The sequence below is a fragment of the Myotis myotis genome, unplaced genomic scaffold, assembly GCF_014108235.1.
Source record: "Myotis myotis isolate mMyoMyo1 unplaced genomic scaffold, mMyoMyo1.p scaffold_m19_p_7, whole genome shotgun sequence".
In the NCBI taxonomy this organism is placed as follows: domain Eukaryota; kingdom Metazoa; phylum Chordata; class Mammalia; order Chiroptera; family Vespertilionidae; genus Myotis; species Myotis myotis.
Window position 1 is genome coordinate 39,536,670 of NW_023416379.1, and position 16,447 is coordinate 39,553,116.

At 46.0% G+C, this 16,447-nt stretch overlaps 1 long non-coding RNA gene across 1 annotated transcript; it reads left to right on the top strand.

Annotated features, from left to right (window-relative positions):
- The first annotated feature begins 11,083 nt into the window (after nucleotides 1–11,083).
- On the top strand, nucleotides 11,084–15,733 carry LOC118660422. Its single transcript, XR_004968915.1, has 2 exons — nucleotides 11,084–11,278; nucleotides 14,092–15,733. It is a non-coding gene; the product is annotated as an uncharacterized LOC118660422 (long non-coding RNA).
- The last annotated feature ends 714 nt before the right edge of the window (nucleotides 15,734–16,447 follow it).

Here is a 16,447-nt window from a genome sequence, read left to right on the forward strand (position 1 = left end):
TGGCTGAGTGGAAATTCTACAAATAGAAGGAAAGAGAATAGCACACTGAGACTCAGAGGAGGTGCGGAAGTAAAGTGCAGAGATACGGAGGCACACGCGGCAAAGGCTGGCAACTGAGGACGCGTCTGTCTTTTGGAATTGGGAGGGAGTCAGAAGCCCCCGACTGCTCTGAACTCCAGTTCTGGGAAGTCTCTGGGGACCCAGACTCATACGGGGAGAAACTGGACTGTCTGGCAGCAGGCAGAACTCGGAACTCGAGGGCTGCTTTCTCTCAGAGGTGCTTGCAGCGATTACCAGGACACTGAGACGCGAGGCCCCTTAGGGCAGGGCTGAGGATCAGCCATAGCTGCTTGCTCCGCCCTGTTGATTCCCTGAGACCCTGCCCCACCCAAGCTTAGGCAGAGGCTTTTGCATATGAATGCCCTGGCCCTTTGCAATCTGAAAATTACCTAACAAACTGCAGCTGGGCCAGACAGACTCAGAACTTCCAAGAGAAGGCCCAAGGCCCCACAGCAGCTTGCATTGCTTCACAGCTGGGCCTCATCAGGGCACCTCCAAACCCCAAACAAGGAAAGGGAATCTGCAGATCTCTTCGTAGCTCCTGCTGGGTAGCCTCAGGCAGAAGCTAAATTAGCACCTCCTTAGATCCAAGAGCCAGTGTACCCAGGGGTCAGAGTGGGACCATCCAGATTACAACTCCTCAGATCCATGAGGGACACACTCAGGGGGAAGACTCAGTGAGCACCAAAGCCCCACTGAAGCAAGTCTTGCCCCAGAAGGGTGTCTTCAGCACAGAAGTTCTCCCACTGTAGACATAGCTGATTCTTACAGCCAATTGACCTGGAGGTCAATTCCTCCCAGTGATACCTACTACAATCAAGGCTTAACTACAACAAGACTGTGCACAAAGCCCACAAAGGGGTGCACCAAGAGTGTCCACCTCAGGTAATGGGGGAGGCTGAGCCACTGGGCCCTATAGGACACCTAGCACAGAAAGCCACTCTACCAACACAGGGAAGCATAAAAAATGCGGAGACAAAGAAACAGGTCACAAATGACAGAAATGGAGGAAAGCAAGCTACTGGATATAGAGTTCAAAACCACGGTTATAAGGTTTTTCAAGAATTTTCTAGAAACCACCGATAAATTTAGTGAGACCCTGGAGGATATGAAAAAAGACCAACTAGAAATTAAGCATACACTGACTGAAATAAAGAATAATATACAGAGATCCAACAGCAGACAAGAGGATCCCAAGAATCAAGTCAAAGATTTGAAATATGAAGAAGCAAAAAATACCCAACCAGAAAAGCAAAAAGAAAAAAGAATCCAAAAATACGAAGATAGTGTAAGGAGCCTCTGGGACAACTTCGAGCGCACCAACATCCGAATTATGGGGGTGCCAGAAGAAGAGAGAGAGAGAGCAAGATATTGAAAACCTATTTGAAGAAATAATGACAGAAAACTTCCCCTTCCTGGTGGAAGAAATAGACTTACAAGTCCAGGATACACAGATAACCCCAAACAAAAGGAATCCAAAGAGGACCACACCAAGACACATCATAATTAAAATGCCAAGGGCAAAAGACAAAGAGAGAATCTCAAAAGCAGCAAGAGAAAAAAAGTCAGCTACCTACAAGGGAGTACCCATATGACTATCAGCTGATTTCTCAACAGAAACTTTGCAGGCCAGAAGGGAGTGGCAAGAAATATTCAAAGTGATGAATAGCAAGAACCTACAACCAAGATTACTTTATCCAGCAAAGCTATCATTCAGAATTGAAGGTCAGATAAAGAGCTTCACAGATAAGAAAAAGCTAAAGGAGTTCATCACCACTAAATCAGTATTATATGAAATGCTGAAAGGTATTCTCTAAGAAGAGGAAGAAGAAAAAGGTAAAGATAAAAATTATGAACAACAAATACACATCTATCAACAAGTGAATCTAGAAATCAAGTGAATAAAAAATCTGATGAACAGAGTACACTGGTGAATATAATAGAATCCGGGGCATAGAAAGGGAGTGGACTGACAATTCTTGGGGGTGAAAGGGGTGTGGGGGGTGCAGGAAGAGACTGGACAAAAATCGTACACCTATGGATGAGGACAGTGGGAGGGGTAATGGCAGAGGGTGGGGTGGGAACTGGGTGGAGTAGAGCTATGGAGGGAAAAAAGAGGAACAACTGAAATAATCTGAACAATAAAGATTTAATTAAAAAAAAAAAAGAAAGTACAGAGTTCAGGTTTCTTTTATGTCAAGAAAAGGGGAAATGGGCGTGGGGCAGGAGGTGAGTGACCACAGCAGACATCTGGTGCTTGTTGATGTGAGTTTGGTCATGGGCTTCCTATAAATCTTTGACAAAGGATGCATACTTCCCTTATCTCCTCAAGCCACAAGCAGAATTCCTCTGATTAGCATGTCTATATGCAATACTAAGCAGAAGCTATTAGCCTCGAGGTCATGGGAACAAAGCAGGCTTGAACAAGGTGGAGTCAGAGACCCAGCAATTTCACTATTATAACCCCACTTATTTCATTCAACTGTAATGTGACCTCAAATTTTGTGATTAATTTTTTTCTATTTTCTATTGAGTGAAAAAAGCAAGATAAAAACTTTATGTACATTTGTTTCTAAATTAGCAAAGCAAATAAGCAAATTTTAAATATATAGATATATATAAGCAGAAAGAAAATATTAATTTATTAGTGGTTACTTCTGGTTAGTGGGCTATAGATAATTTTAATATTCTTTGTTATAGCTTTCTATATTTTCCAATTTTTAAAAATATTGGACATGTATTACTCTTAAAATCTAAAAAAAATATGTAAAAGAATATTGAGAACTTTTTTTTTCAACTCACAAACCTATATGGAAATATATGGCTCTCAAAAGAGAAATCCCTATCAACCAGCTAGTTAAATTCACCTGGTCTTATTTTAATACAGAGTGCTTCTTCCTTAGAATGACATCCTGAAGCCATATTGGTTGAGATGGAAGCTGCATCTGCTTTAGATATTGCTGAGTCAAATCTTCAACAACCATGGCCATAGATTCAGAAAAGATCTCACGAAGTCTAACAATGCAGTCCCTGTTTCTGGCTCAATGTAACATTTCATTGCATGTACCATTGTGTGATATGTTATAACACTCTTTTTGGCTTATAAAATATTTAATCCAGTTTTCCTGGCCACTTAACATTTTACTAATCTCTAATAGCATAAGGAACCCTCCTGCTTTAAGCCCAACATAAAGTGTAAGATCTGGGAGAACAAAGGGACATGGAAATAAGACTCAAAATCAGACTGGCACGAAAATACATGTCCTTTCCTACTTTTCCAGTTTCATTATTTCTAAGCCAAGGATCACTCGGGGTTGTGGATAAAAAGAGGCCACATATGAAACCTGCCAAGCACAGGGGAGGTCTGCATGGTGGGCCAGACAAACTCAGGAACCACATAGGATGGTCTGGAACAAAAACTTCCTAACTGAAAATGAGTCATGGTGGTTGGTCACATCCTAGGCCTGTAGCTCTCTCAACAAAGGTCAATCTTGTCCTTAAGGAAGCCTATCCATTGTCTTTTTGCATCTAGGGTAACATGCCCTTGGAACGTCAGTGAGCTCCGTCCTTCGTCTGGACCCCTCACCATATCACACCACACCAGAGCAGGAGACCACAGAACCCCTCGTTATCTGGTGCCCCCCACACCATCTCTACATGCTGTAAATGTTAGTTGTTAACTATGCTGTACCCACGAATGTAAAAGAAGTACGTGCCTCTCCATTTTAATTTTTTATCCAATCCCGGAGATTTCCCCCTCTTTGCTTTCTCCCTCTGAAGCGTCCATCTTAAATGAAAACTGCTGGTTGAAATTTTAATCCTGCTATTTTGGCTTCTGTAAATGCTTGCCTGCTTAAATAATAAGGAAAATGAGGCTACTCCCATTCCAGAGAGGCCATCAACTATGCCCCAGACAGAGTTGTCAGTGCTGGCGCCAGGCCAGGCCTTGAGAAACGGTTTCATGGCCCCTTCCCAGCACACAGGCCTTCTTTCTCAGAAGGCCCGGAAGGCTCATTCCAAATTTGGGAGACAAAGGACTGGAAAAAGTATAAAGAGAGTTTTCTTCATGTTGGGGGGTCCAGAATTTGAAAGACACATTTTTCTCTGGGCCTGTGCAGAATTTAATAATAAAATGTAACTCCCGGGGGGGGAAGAACCAAGATGGCGGCATAGGTTAACGCCGGAGATTGCTGCCTCGAACAACCACTTCAAAAAACAACTAAAGACGGAACGGACATCATCCAGAACCACAGGAAGGCTGGCTGAGTGGAAATTCTACAACTAGGAGGAAAGAGAATATCATACCCAGACTCAGAGGAGGCGCAGTGCTGAAGTGAAATACTCAGGTGCGGAGTGCACGTGGAGCGGGCTGAAGGCAGAGGGCGCGGTTGTTGTTTTCAATCGGGAGGGAGTTTCAGACTCTGAGCTCCAGATCCTGGCGAGTCTCTAGGGACCCAGACTCAAACGGGAGAAGCGGGACTGTCTGGCTTCGGTCGGAAATCGAAGGCAGCTTTCTCTCCGAGGTTTGCAGCGGTTGCTGGGACTCTGTGAGGCAGAGCCCCTAGGGACGGAACTGAGAGCAGCCATAACTGCTTGCTCCGCCAGCCCTGTAGATCCCGTGCGACCCGCCCCGCCCAAGCCCTGCACAGAGCCATTTGCCGGATAGCCTCAGGCAAATGCTAGATTAGCACCGCCCTAGAGATCCAGCACAGAAGCTCTCCCACTGCAGACACAGCAGACTCTCATAGCCAGTTAACCTGGAGGTCAAATCACCCCCACTATTGCCGACAACAATTAAGGCTTAACTACAACAAGACTGCGCACAGAGACCACTAGGGGGTGCACCAAGAAAAGATAAAAAAATGCGGAGACAAAGAAACAGGACAAAATTGTCCATGGAGGATATAGAGTTCAGAACCACACTTTTAAGGTCTCTCAAGAACTGTCTAGAAGCTGTCGATAAATGTAGTGAGATCCTCAAGAAATCTAATGAGACCCTCGATGTTGTGATAAAGAACCAACTAGAAATTAAGCATACACTGACTGAAATAAAGAATATTATACAGACACCCAACAGCAGACCAGAGGAGCGCAAGAATCAAGTCAAAGATTCGAAATGCGAAGAAGCAAAAAACACCCAACCGGAAAAGCAAAATGAAAAAAGAATCCGAAAATACAAAGATAGTGTAAGGAGCCTCTGGGACAGCTTCAAGCGTATGAACATCAGAATTATAGGGGTGCCAGAAGATGAGAGAGAGCAAGATATTGAAAACCTATTTGAAGAAATAATGACAGAAAACTTCCCCTACCTGGTGGAAGAAATAGACTTACAGGTCCAGGAAGAGCAGAGAACCCCAAACAAAAGGAATCCAAAGAGGACCACACCAAGACACATCATAATTAAAATGCCAAGAGCAAAAGACAAAGAGAGAATCTTAAAAGCAGCAAGAGAAAGAAACTCAGTTACCTACAAGGGAATACCCATACGACTGTCAGCTGATTTCTCAACAGAAACTTTGCAGGCCAGAAGGGAATGGCAAGAAATATTCAAAGTGATGAATAGCAAGAACCTACAACCAAGATTACTTTATCCAGCAAAGCTATCATTCAGAACTGAAGGTCAGATAAAGAGCTTCACAGATAAGAAAAAGCTAAAGGAGTTCATCACCACCAAACCAGTATTATATGAAATGCTGAAAGGTATCCTTTAAGAAGAGGAAGAAGAAGAAAAAGGTAAAGATACAAATTATGAACAACAAACATGCATCTATCAACAAGTGAATCTAAGAATCAAGTGAATAAATAATCTGGTGATCATAATAGAATCAGGGACATAGAAAGGGAATGGACTGATTATTCTTGGGGGGGAAAGGGGTGTGGGAGATGCGGGAAGAGACTGGACAAAAATCGTGCACCCATGGATGAGGACAGTGGGTGGGGAGTGAGGGCGGAGGGTGGGGCGGGAACTGGGAGGAGGGGAGTTATGGGGGGAAAAAAGAGGAACAAATGTAATAATCTGAAAAATAAAGATTTAATTAAAAAAAAATTTAACTCCCTTTCTTGAAGTGTGGCTTGGTTTTTTCTCTGGTCTTCTGTAACACCTCCTCCCTAATCATATCACCAATGGATTTCATGTAACCCTCCCCCCAACCCTTTACTCTCTTTCTTTGGGTGTAGTATATAAAATAAGCCGTAAAACTGCCATTTGCTGGAGCATTTTCTCAATCCATTCAGCTTTTGCTTCCCATCAATAGTCATCAGTTTGGCTCAAATAAACTCATAAAAATTCTCTATAGCTTTGGACATTTCTTCTGTGAGGTGGGAGTGGGATTTCATTTACACTAGAATTTAATGACTCCCATGAGGTCCCAGATCCACCTTCTGCCCAGGAGTGGAGGAGGACCTCAAAAAGATCCCTTAAAGGGAGTGAGCCCACCCAGCTCAGGCTTTTCTGTGAGGCAAACGGCCCAACCCCAAGCTCTTCGTCCCCCACAGCCTTCCTGACCCGAGGTGCCGCAGGGAAACTAACTGAGGAAGCTGATGCTTTGCCAAGTGATTTCTCATTAGCTCAGTTTTTCATTTTTCTTCATTTTTCCTGAAAGCTTTTTTGTGTGTACCATCTGGACTCAAGAGAATTGGTTTCACAGTTGTCATAGGATGGATGAATTGAGGCAAAACTATAAATTCTGTTCAAGAACCTGTGAATGAAAGAAGTGGGGGGGCTCCTGAGGAGGGGAGGGCGATTTTGAGGCCCTCGGGGCTGGAAAAAGTTGGCTTTCCACACACTTGCTTTGTGGGAGTCAGGGAAGGAAGGCCACAGAATGCCTTGATTTATGAATCTAAATGATTTTGTCTAACTATTTGTGAATAAATAATGGTACAAAATTCAAAAAGTACAAACCAGTATGCAATAAAAAGTGGGTCTTACTTGGGTGCCTTGGCCAGCCAATTCCCCTCCTCAATGGCAAGCACTACTATCAATTTCTTATGGATCCCTTTGGAAATATTATTTTTATGTCTAGGTTGTTTGTTTTTAACTACAGGGAATACCATACTGTATATCTGTATATACTGTTCCTCCCTCCCTCCCTCCCTCCCTCCCTCCCTCCCTCCCTCCCTCCCTCCCTCCCTCCCTTCCTCCCTCCCTCCCTCCCTTCCTTTCTCCTTCCTTCCTTCCTTCCTTCCTTCCTTCCTTCCTTCCTTCCTTCCTTCCTTCCTTCCTTCCTTCCTTCCTTCCTTCCTCCCTCCCTCCCTCCCTCCCTTCCTTCAGAATTTATCTTGGGGATTTTTCTTTGTAGTACATATATATTATGCTCTTTTTTCTCTCTTTCTTAGCCTCACTTGAGGATATGTTTGACTTTAGACAGAGTAAGGGAGAGAGAGAAACATCAATGTGAAGAACATCAATGTGAGAATCTGTTGCTTCCCCTTCCCACCCCCACCTGGAATCAAACAGAAACCAAGGTATGTGCCCTGACCGGGAATCAAACCCAAAACCTTTTGGTGTGCGGGAGGATGCTCCAACTGAGCCACCCGGTGGGTAGGGCATGGTCTGTTGCTCTTTTTAACGATTTAAAATATTTCATGAAATTTCTTTAACTGGGCCTCTACCTTTGACTAATTTGGTGATTTCCAATCCTTGACTGTTAGTAAAACAGTGCTGCGACAAACCCTTAGATATATATTCTTTTGATTTCTGTAATATGTCTGTAGGCTAAATTCCTAAAATTAGACATGCTAGGTCTAATGTATTGATAGATGTCAAATTCTTTCCATAATCCCTTCAGCCTGGAGGAGAGGGCCTGCTTTCTCACATCCTAGCTGACACAATGGAGATGCCATTTTAAAATTCTGGCCGAAGGGATTAAGAGTTACTTCTTCTTCTTTCATTTCCCTGAGCAGAAAGTCCCTAGGATATTTGCAGGTAGGCATTCTACTACTCAATTTGCATCTGAAAATAGTCACAGTTCCTGCACTTTACATTTGTTTTCTTACTTGGATAAAGCTTAAAATCTGAGAGAATTTATTTGGGAGACTCTGAGAGGAAATAAAGGAACTATTCTCAAAGAAGCTTATTGTGGTTTATTAGCTTTACTAGAATAAGGCTTCAAATACAGTCAGCACAAAGGACTTCATTTTTTAACAGTGAGAGCGGATGGGTCCCTATAGCCAGCAGGGGGCAGCACATCCCCACAGAGAGTCAGATTGCAACTCATGCTCCAGCCCTGGGACTTAGAACCTAGAGTTCAGTCAGAAACGCTAATTCACTTTACCTTCACTGCATCTCAAGATTGGAGTTGGCTGGAGTTTTTCAATGCAGAGCAAAGCTTAGCTAAAAAAGCAGAGTAAATTAAAACATTAAATGCCAGCCAAATTTAGGATGGCATAGAATAAGGGGAAAGAGTATTATGAACATAAATAAGAATAGCACCATATTGTAGAATAGAATTTAAATAAAATATTTGATTATCCCAGCCACCATTCCTGCTGTAAAGCACAAAAGGAATATCTATTATTGGATTAATGTTATATTTCATATCCATTTTGCTATGCAATCTGTTGTAGTAGCATGAGCTATTGTTGGCAAAGGGCAAAGCAAACAAGTAACTATGGAAAACTAACAGAAGAGGAGAATGAACAGAAAGAATTATAAACAAAAGGAACTTCAAGGGAAAGTTTTAGGCAGATTTTCTGAGTTTCTGGACATATAGGAAATAGAATGGGGTGGATTCCACTACTAGGCTAAGCCTTCAGGGTACAGAATTACCAAACCCTGGACAACAGCCTTTTTGGATGAGGGAGTAGGGGTGGGGTGGGGAGGTGTGTGTGTGTTTGTGTGTGTGTGTATGTGTGTGTGGGGGGTGTGTGTGCTGCCAGGCTGAAGTGAAGGACTTTGCTTTGTAAATTCTGCAGTCTCATTAGCTGGTGGTGAAGAGGTGGCTCGCAAAGCATAGATCCCAAGGGTCTTACCAATCTTGGGTACTCTTCTGTGCTTGATATTTCTTCCATGAATCATACAGCTAGTTCCTGGGACTTTAAGTTGCTGGAGCAAATACTTGAGAGCTCCTAGTATGAGGCAGGCACTGTTCCAACACTTTATGTACAATAACCCTAATGGTTCTATTATCTCCATTTTACAGATGAAAAAACTGAGGCCTTTTGCCTCAAGTAAAAGTACACAACCAGGATTTGGACCCTGGCAGCCTGTCACTAGGATCTGTAGTCTTTACCACCCCACTAGTCCATCTCCTTAAACTAATAAGGAAGGAGAAGGAGGCAGACAGAGGAGGAGAGGAGGTGGTGGAGGAGGAACAGAACAAAAAGATATAGGACAACATGAATGGATCGATCTTATAAGCAGCTTCTGAAGAACCTACTATGGGTTCTGCCTTGGAAGTAGGGATGGAGCCACCGTCCCTTCATGCCCTGGAAGAGGAGCAGAGAAGCTGAACACAAACAGGTTATTTCTATACAGTGTGATTACATGCACGACAGACATTCCTGACTTCCCAAGGACACACTAACGTGGAAAGTTACTGCGTTAAAGTGGCTGACCATTAGGGCACAGGCGGATTCAGTCACAGACCAACTACGGGGGATTAATTACATTGCCACTCTGTACATATGTGTGCATAGATAGATAGATAGATAGATAAAGAGGGAATATATATCTATCTACATATATAGATAGATATATATACAAGGCTGTTCTGCAAAAGTGAAATTTAAACAAATTTACAACAATCTTATTAGGTTCGGTCTCTGTTGTTTGCTTTCAAGATGGCAAAACACTAGGGCAAACCTAAAATAAAAGGATTATGTCTGGCAATTAAAAATTACACCAAAAATATTCTACCAGTAAAATTATTTCTACTTTGGATGTATGCTCGGCAATGTTCACAATTGGAAATATTTGTTCCAGTTCATTAAATTGCCTAATGGCAGCTATGGAAAAGTAAATGCCTTCTTCCGAAAGCTTTTGCTCGTTAAAGGAAAGACGAACACGTGCATTGCAACGGAGACCAGAGGAGTGTGTCCCCAGGAGTTCCGGAGGAGCGGCGAATTCCAGTGGGGGCACCTGAGAGGTTCCTGCTCGTTGGGTGGCACCTGGGAGCAAAGCTGCGTGGGGACCGGGCCACCCCTCCGAGCGGGCCGTGGCCTCCTCACCCCCGTCCGCAGGTCGCAGCAGGGAGGGGCGCCGGGGACCAGAACCCAGCAGCCTGCCGGGTCTCGGCAGCGGGCGGTTCCCCTACTCGCAGGGAGATGCGGCCCCGGGAGGTCCCCGCGCGCAGGCGGGGCTGGCGAAAGTGAGGAGCTCAAAAACAAAGCCGGCGAGTTGGGCCAGCGGCGGGCGCGACACGCGCGGGGCTGAGCACACACATTCCTCTGCGCCTGGGCGCCGCCGGCGAGCCCCGCGGATCAGCCCAGGGAGGGCACGCGCGTGGCGGCGCCCCGTTCCCGTCGCCAGGCTCGGTACCCACCAAGCCCGCACAGTCCCCCTTCCTCTGCGGCGAGGATCGGAGAAAACCCAAGCCGAGGGAGCTCCCCTCCGCCCGCGCCGCAGTCCGAGCGGGAACTGGACGCTGCCGGCCGCGCGGGAGGCGCAGACTTTTCTTTGGGGGCTAAGATGGCTGGTCAGGGGAACAAAGGAAACTTGGGCCGGGCCCGGGGAGCGGCGCGCGTGGTTAGCGAGTTGGCGCCGGGTCCGGTGTGGGAGCCGCCGGGCGCCTGTGCCAGCCTGCACGCCGCGCACTCGGGGAAACACAAAGCGCCCTTCCAGGAGCAGGCGGCGCCCGGTCGCCCACCTGCCGGGCCGGGCCATCCGCGGGTGTCCCGGCGGGCGGGCGGGCGGGCGGGCGACGGCCGGACGGCTGCGGAGGGCTGGGGCGCAGGGGAGCCCGGCGGGGCGGGGCGGGGCGGGGCGGGTGGGACGACGACCGGGAGCGCGCGCGGGAGGCGGTGGCGGCGGCGGAGGAGGGGAGCGCGGGTGGGTGGGCGGGCGGCGCCACGTCACGGCTATTGTAGCCGTCCCGGTATATAAAGTCCCGCTTGCGGGCCGTGCTCCCCACTTTGCCTGCGCCCGCCCGAGCCTGCGGTTCTCCCCTTACTCGGTATCCAGCGAGACTCGCGGCGCACCGACGGAGCGGACATGGGCAGAGCCATGGTAGCCAGGCTCGGACTGGGGCTGCTGCTTCTGGCGCTGCTCCTACCCACGCAGGTGAGTTCCCGGGGCTCGGGGGCTGCGCCCGAGGGGCTGGGGATGCTCCCAGGGTCTGGCCCATCGCCCTACCTGGGGCCGCCGACTGCGACTTAGAGAGGGGATCTAACATAATCTGACCAGGGGGAGGGCAGTGTGGAGCCCACTTTCCAGTTCCTCGCGGGCTGTCGCGTCCCCGAGAACAATTCGGGTCCGCGCGTGGGCTGGGAAGACCCTGCCCCACCCAGGTTTCACGTCGCTCCTTCCTCTAGGCAGCCTGTGCCCAGCACCCGCTGTCACCCAGGGGTCCGGGGCGCTAGCGGGGAAGAGAATGCGCTCCCCACGCCCTGAGCGCCCGGAGACCTCAGACTCTTTGGGGAGGTCGTCCCTGGATCCCCCGAGCGCCCCGCTTCCCTCCAGGAGTGTTCGCGCCCCTAGCGCACCACACAAAGAGAGGGGACGATCCCCTTCGGAGGGCGCCGCTCTCGACCATTTTCCATTCAGCTAGTTTGGGGATCCCGAGGAAGCCCCGACTATCTGGCCCTATTAACCTACCCCCGTCCCGCGTGGTTCGGGGCTGAAGCCTGGGCGGGGACCCTCTCCTGACCCTGCCTTCTCCCAGGTGCGACCTTACATGTCCATCTCTTCGCACCTCGAAGCCGCGCGTTAGCGTAGATGGGCGAGCTCTGGGCAGGCGGCGGGTTTGTCCCAAGTCCCCACCAGGCTTTGTTCCCCAAAATCCTCTATCCCGGGATCGGACCTCGCTCCAAGCGCAGTTACTAGGAACTACGCTGCCCTGGGGAAGGGGGGGGGGGGCGGGAGCTGCGCGACGGCCTGGAGGCCAGCCGCGGGCTGAGCCTGGGACACCCGAGTGGGAGGTGTGGGGTTGGGGGAGGGTGGCGCGAAGGCGCATTTCTCTCCAGCAGGTCGGGCTTGGAGGGCAGGGCTGGCTCTCCACCGCCTTCAGTTGGGGCTTTGTGAGGAGTGTCTCCTGAGCTTAGCCGGAAACTTGGGTGCCCCGGGTCCTTGGCCCCCAGACGGCCGGTTTCGCGGCTCACCGGGCAGCGCAGCCTGCGAGTGGAGCGCTCCTCGCCTGGCCCTCGGCGGGCGGGTAACTGTACCCCATTGTTGTCTTACGGGTCGGCTGCGCTCCGAGGCTTTCACGATTCCTCGGTGGGGGAGGGGCGCGGCTGCAAGAAACCACTGGTCTCTCCCAGCCCCTTGTCCTTTCCAAAGAGACCCCCCGCCCCCATTTTACAAAGAAGGTTCTAGATGAGAGCATCAATCTAGTTTGGTAGGAAATCTTTTGTTTAATGTCAACTTAACATTACAATTTGTTTTGTGGTTTTTGTTGTTTTGTGGGGGTTTTTTGGTGCTGCAGAGGGCCTTCCTTAGATTCTCCTATTGATGTACTGGGCTCTATTTAAGAAGTCACCTGCTGCACCAAAATACTTTGTATGCATGAAAGTAGATTACCTTCAGGGATCCCAAGCCAGGTCTTGCCCCCAAACACAGTGCCCTGTTTTAAGTAATTTTCCATATTATTAATGCTTCTCTCTTAGTGGGAGTGCTATTTCCTGGTAGGGCAAGTGAATCTTGCACACAGTAGGTGCCCAGTAAATATATTTGACTTGATCAGGATTTTTTTAATTAGTCTATTTTGTATAGGATTTGTACGTCACTTGGGTCAATATTTGCTTAATGACCTTATGTGTTTTACAACAAAAGGAGCTGGTGCTGCTGTAGACCGGTTTTATTTTTGGATTAACAGGCAGCCAAGTGTACATGTGGACCAGACCTGCTTGGTGCCACATCCTCCATCCTGCCTGTAATTAGAAGCCCTTGTAAACCCTCCCTTGCAGGGAGAGCTGAAATCTCCCATCTGCCTTTGTTCCGGGACAAAGGAGAGATTATCACGTGCCCCACTGGACTGTGCATTTTGTGACTTGAAAAATCAGTGTGGTGAATGATGCCACTTAGGCGCTGGGACGCTGGGGAACCTTAGTTCTTGGCCACAGCATTGGGCTTGGTGACCAGGCAGGAGGCTGCTGCTGAAAACTAACACCAAACCCTCTTGGTGTTTTTTGGGTGAAATCATTTTGCCTTGAGGAAAGGGCTCATTATATATTTACATTTAAAACCAATACCGTGGCCATTTTAATATATAATTTTAAGATTTCTGCCCTGGTTGGTGTGATTGGGTTGGTTGGTACACCAGAAGGTTATGGGTTCGATCACCAGTTAGGGCACATAGGAGGCAACCAATGTTTCCCTTCTTCTCTCCAATTACAAAAAAAAAAAAAAAAGATTTCAAGGGAGCAGATACTCTATGTCCATTTAAGTTAAAACCAAGGGGGTATTAAATAGGAATGTTATCTAGCCAATCCAGTATACAAAGTGACTCTATTCTAATACCATAAGTCCCAACACTATAATATAAATCCAAATTATTTGTGCACTTTAAAACTTCCCCCTTTCTGGGAAAAGAAAGGAAACCTCTTTTGCAATGCCAGTAAGTCATTATAGTCACAGAAACTTCTATATTAATTGACAAAGAATTAAAAATAAAATACTCTTGGGAGTTATAGTTATTGAAGAACATTTTTGTTTGATTTTTGGTTGTTGCAGACATTTGGCATCTCTTGGTGGTTTGTTTTGAAACTAGGGAGAATTATCTTGGTGGTACTAAGGAAGAATTCAGAATTAAATGATGTGGGTAAGGGAATAATGGGCCAAGAGCAACCTAAGACATCAATCTTAATTGCATATTAAGTGTATGTGGAGGCAACTCGCACAAGTGGAAATTTATCAGTGTAACTTTTGATATTTTTTAGATTTATTCAAATCAAACAACTTCTGTAACACCTGCAAGTAACCCCTCCCACAATACTTCGACGACCCAGAGTCCGGCAAATGCCACGACCAGGGCAAGTGGCGGTGCTCTGCAGTCAACAGCCAGTGTCTTCGTGATATCGTTGGCTCTTCTACATCTCTACTGTTAAAAGACTCGGGCAAGAAACGTCTGTACTTCTCCATCTTCTAAACCCAATCCAAATGGCATCTAGATATCCAGTGTGACAAGGAAGAAACAGGTCTTCATTGAATCTGCTAATTCACACCTAATTTTATTGACACAGAAAATGTTGACGATCTCAAATTTGATTGGCTTGAAGAGCATGGTCAGGGTTTGACTAGATGATGAATGCCAATATTAAGTCTGCTGGACTTTTCACGTACAAGATGAAGAGACACATCCAAAATTAGTTCAGAGGTGACTTCCTTAAATGTGGCTTAAGAAGTATGGATACATACAATTCTACCTTGAAAATCAGTAGATTTTATCTAGAGATAAAGGATGGCATTTGGAACAGAGTCAGTTTTCATTTGGTTCATTAAAGTTATATGGCCATAAAACAGTTAGGTAATGCAAAAAGATACGGTTCTATTTATGTGCATACTAGAAGGAACTTCCAAGTGTTTCTGTAACTCCCCAATGTATTGTTTCACAGTTCTAATTTAATGTCCATATACTCAAAATAAAATTTTACATTGTTAAGCTATCACTGTTCTCTTGGGAGCTGGACTCTTTCCTCTGAGCCTCTGGGTTTGACATAGCATTTGACTTTTTGTGTGGTAATTTATATGTGCCAGGATAATGATGGATTGGAACCTACTCCAAATCCAAGCATAATGGGTAAATTTTGCTGATATTCAATAAGAGCGCCAAATTCATTTAGCTAATCTAATTCTGAAGAGTAGAAGTACCCTGACCTCAACTACTTTCAAAATGCTTTTTATTTCTGCATATGTTGAATACGTTTTTATAATTTTAAAAATGATTGGTTTTGAAGGTAAAATTGGCAAACCTTAAAATTGAAAAGGCAAATATATGAAGGAGCCAAAACTGTAAATTAGGTGTTTGGGAAGTGAAGACTGGAAGCTTACATTAAATTCAGAAAAACTTTTATACTCTTCCTGTACATACTTTTTTTAAAAAAACGAATCAGAATAGCCACATTGGGAACACTTTCTGTTGTTGGTCAATATTTTTAGATAGTTAGAACCTGATCCAAAGCCTCTAATGTGTAGGCTTAATTTTGGAAAGTAAATCTTTTCACAATTGCCTCAATGCTCAGAACCTTTTTAAAAATAGACACGCCCTAAAGTCTTTTGTTCGCATGGTCACACACTGATGCTTAGATGTTCCAGTATTTAATATGGCAACAGTAGTCTTGATAACCAAAGTCATTATTTTCCATCTTTAGAAACTTACCCAGGAACATCATACAGCAGATCTTAAGCTACTGTGTGTGTGTGAATGAACATTCCCTTTTGTTTCATACCTGAATGCTGTATATCTATTTTGGATTGTATATTGTGTTTGTGTATTTATGCTTTGATTCATAGTGACTTCTCATTTTATGGAATTGATTTGCATTGAGCACAAACTGTAAATAAAAAATGGCTGAAAGAGCAGCTCATTGTAGTTTTTTATTGAAATCATAGGGCACGGTACTAGGAGACTCCCTAACAGATATGTATTCCAAGCGTCCTCTTCCTTAACCTCCATGGTGTAGTAGCCGCCCAGTTTCCCCTTGGTAGTCCATCACTCCAGTCAGTATAGTAACTCCCCTTACTTTGTTGATTCAGAGGCTGGAGCTCCAAGTGGTTGGGGCGGTTTCTACGTCAGTTTAATGGGATTATTGCTGTGTCTCCCGGTAGAAGCAATACTCCCTTTGGAACTGAGATCTCTAGACCAGCAGAATATAAGGTCTCAGGGATAGAAAGTAAAATGTTTGCTAGTGGATCATTTATTGGGGGTAATGGTGCCACTACCATCTTTATTCCTTGATTCCTGGACTTGTGAATCCTGGCCATGGGAGAACCAGCACCATATTTAGAGCACATGTGGCCTCTTGGAGTTCAGTGCTTTTTCCCTTCAGGGTATTGCCATCTTGCTGGATCTCAAAAGGCCACTGTTACATCAAGCTAGGTGCCTCAGGCTGGTGAGGAACACGGTAGGACCAGTGAATTCCATGGACACAGGCCCACTGCCACATATCACCCTTGATCAGAATGTTGTGTGGGTCCCTGAGATGGTGGGTAAGGTATTTAAGTTCATGGATGAAATTTGGCAGAAGCACTGCGTACAGGGAAGGCAAATCCATATCCAGAATAAGTGTCTATTCT